Raw genomic sequence first — 3985 nt, forward strand, 5'->3', positions numbered from 1 at the left:
TCTTCTCCAGCACCACAGTTTGAAAGCATCCAGTTCTTTGGTGCTTAGCCTTCTTTATGGTACAACTCTCACATCCGTACATGACTACTGGAAAAACCATAGTTTTGCCTATATGGACCTTTGTCAGTAGCATTACTTTTTGTGACTGTTACTGAAAAGTAAAAAGGGAAAATGTCGACTCTGTTTTAATAATAAAAGCCCAATTCCAGAGGATAGATCTCTTGAGAAGCACTAGTTTAGTGCAGACATCCTAAATGGAAGGTTGGTCAGTTCATCAGGAAAGAAGAAATAAACATTGTTTTTTCCTAAACATATAGGGTAAACATAAATAATAGCATGATCATTTGTGTGCTGCTATTGAGATGTTTAATCTCAGAGTCTCAGTAATGTATTACCCTTGTAAGATTCATTGAGGGGCAGAGTGTACTCCCTGACAAATGCAGTCAAATAGCTTTAAGGATCATTAAGACATTTAAAAGTCAAATGACAAAGGTCATTATTAAGCAGCCACCACCACAGAAACCTTAGCTGTGCTTCAAACACTGGTAATTCAGCAGGACTTTGAAGAATGTTGAGAAGAGGGTGAGTGAAATGATCGAATTTATGATATCAAGGTAACTTTGGAAGCAGTTTGGAGGATTGGGAGATGGAGAATAAGAACACAGACAGAACTGAAAATAGAATTACTGTATGATCCTGCAACCCCATTCTTGGGTGTCTATCCAGACAAAACTATAATTCAAAAAAATACATGCATTCCTATGTTCATAGCACTATTTGCAACAGCCAAGGCATGGAAGCAACCTAAATGTCCATGCACAGATGAATGGATAAAGACGATGTGATATATATGGGCTTCCCAGGTGGTTCTAGTGGTAAAGAACTTGCCTGCCAATGCAGGACACATAAGAGATGCAGGCTCATTCTCTTGGTCAGGAAGATCCCCTGGAAGAGGGCATGGCAACCCACTCCAGTATTCTTGCCTGAAGAATCCCCATGGACAGAGGAACTTGGCGGGCTACAGTCCATGGGGTCCAAAAGAGTCAGACACAACTGAGAGACTATACATATATATATATATATACATATATATACACACACACACACATACATGTGTGCATGCGTGACTGAGCAAACTGCATATGTATACATGCATGTGTGCATGCTCAGTTTTGTGTGTGTGTGTATATATATATATGTAATGGAAGTTATAAAAAGAATGAAATAATGCCATTTACAGCAACATGAATGCAGCTAGAGATTATCATACTAAGTGAAGTAAGTCAGAAAGAGAAAGACAAATACCGTAAAATCACTTATATGTGGAATCTAAAATATGATCCAAATGAACCTATCTATGAAACAGAAACAAAATCATGGACATAGAGAAGAGACTGGTGATTGCCAGCGGGGAAGGGTTTGAGAGAGGAATGGAGTGGGAGGTTGGGATTAGCAGATATAAGCTTTTATGTACAGAATGGATAAAATAATGAGGTCCTACTGTAGAGCACAGTGAACTGTATTTGATACCCTGTGATGAACCATAATGGAAAAGAATATTTTTTTAAAAAGAATGCAAAAGAAAAAAGAACACAGCAAGTAAACGCATCGCAGAGGGACAGGATCGGGCCAGGTAACTTTTCTTTCACTCTCTTGGAGAACATCTTCTGCCTCTGGAAGTTAAATTTGCTTCCAGGTATGCAGAGCAGCTCTTTCAACCTCCCTGATAGCCCTCTTTATGATGAGGAAGCTGAAGCTTAGAAAAGTTAAGTGCATTACCAAGAGGGTCTCAAAACTTGGAGAGTTATAACCCAAACTTAGGGTCCCCTCCCCCCTGCTCTCCTGTCCTAACCAATGACATAAAAGCCTATTCTCCTTATTATGCAAAGAGAATACTAGAAAAAGAGGTAGACAGATTGGAAATCTTGTGAGTTCAGACATTTTTAAAAGGATGCTATTATACTCTCAGGTCTAAAAAGTTGAAACTACTCTTTTAAAATGTATAGTAAAAATGCTATTTAAAGGAGATGCAGATGTACAGGACTATGAGGGTCAAAGGAAGAAACATTATCTAGGGAAGAATTTGGCCCAAGAAATTGAACTGGGCCTTGGGGTTTAGGGACTGGCCACAATCACAGAGAGGAAACCCAGATAAAATGGTGCTCTGGGGACTCTGAGAAGTCAGGCTGCCTGTAGAAGGGACAGTGTTACTATGCAGTTTTAACTTGTTAGAGTCCACACAACTTTCTAGGATTCCTCCCCAGCAAAAGCCAAATCCAATTACTTTAGAATGAACTCCCTCTCCTGTGAGACTTCTCACACTGGACGGTGGCCAGCAAGGCTCATGTGTGAGCAGGTCGCTGGGCTTTAACATTGGGGTTTCCTCCAACTGGCTGAGTGAGCCTCTCTGAACCCATTTTCTTGTGTAGGATTCAGGGCCACAGTAGATAGTTGGTTTCTTTCTTTCAGTTAATTTCTATTGGAGTAGAGTTGTTTTACAGCGTTGTGTTAGTCTGCTGTACGGCAAAATGAATCAGCCATCCATACACATATTAATATACCTGCTTTGGGGGCGGGTTTTCCTTCGCGGTTAGTCCCCACAGAGCCCTGAACTGAGTCCCCTGTGCTGTACCGTAGGTTCTCATTAGTTACCTATTTTATACATATATTAATAGTGTATATATGTCAATCCCAATCTTCCAATTCTCCTCCCCCCCTTTCCCCCTTGGTACTCATAACGTTTGCTCTCTATGTCTGTGTCTCTATTTCCACTTCGCAAATAAGTTCATCTGGATCATTTTTCTAGATTCCACACATAAGCAGTGCTATATGATATTTGACGGTTGGTTTCACGGTTTTCTTCTTTCATGAGAGTGTGTTCGGTGCCATGGCCCTTGGGGTCCTCTTGCATGTAAAGCACACTGGAGAGTTCTATGAACTCCCTTCACCCCTCCATTAATGGACTGACTCAGGAAAGGATTTGTCAAGTGTCCATAATGTGCAGGGATTATGGGAAAAAGAGAACGATGAAAGAGACATGAGTAAAGTAAGCAAATACTGAAATGCAGAGAAGGGGAGATGTTCTGTGATGTGTAGCTGTGACTTCTGAAGTAGAGGCACAGTGTAGGAGCTGTGGAAGAGCAGCAGTCACCCACACCCTCAAGGAGGGCAGATGAATTTATTGTAGGTCCATGAGGCAACTCTTGAGTGCCAGAGCTGGGATTAGGGACCTCCTGTCCACACCATTAAGCTCTCCTGATTCACTGTTTATCAGATGACCGCTCCTTATCATTTTCTCTCTGTATAAACAGGATAACCATCTCCTTTTCCCTAAAGAAAATAAATGGAATAATATCATTTACCACTTCATGGTATCATATTGTCATTAAAAGGAAATTCATCTACTTAAATATAAATAACATGTCTGATTATTCCTTTTCCTTGATACTGAAACATGCTTCCAGTAGATCTGTATAGTTGATCCTAGATAAGAAATTACCCATTCCATGAAAGAACATTTTCTTGCACCCAAATTGATCTTTTGCGAAGGGGAGTGCCACCTCTGATGCTGGCTGTAGGTAACTTTGGGGATGGTCTATCTAACATCCTTATCACTCACAGATACGGTTTCAGTGTCAGTAACAATATTCACATCCCCAATGCAAGACTATAGGCGACACTGCTGAGATGACAGTTAATCTCTTCTGAAAATTTAAAATTGGATCTGAGAGGTGATAGGAAGGTTACATGAGTACTTTAACCAGAATATCCTGGCACATCCAAGTTTAGCCCGGTGCATACAGGATCGGAGAAAAAAAATAAAGAGGCCCGCAGAGAGATAGATGAGAGAGACTGATAAGACTGCTAAATCCAGGCTCATGTGGCCCTTCTGTGCATCTGTGTGTCTTGTATGCAATGATCCCACATCTTTTAAACCTTCTTTTAAGGTTTAAACCTGTAAACCTTGTTTAAGCTAGAGTCAGTG

This window comes from Cervus elaphus, chromosome 23, assembly GCF_910594005.1.
Source record: "Cervus elaphus chromosome 23, mCerEla1.1, whole genome shotgun sequence".
Taxonomy (NCBI): domain Eukaryota; kingdom Metazoa; phylum Chordata; class Mammalia; order Artiodactyla; family Cervidae; genus Cervus; species Cervus elaphus.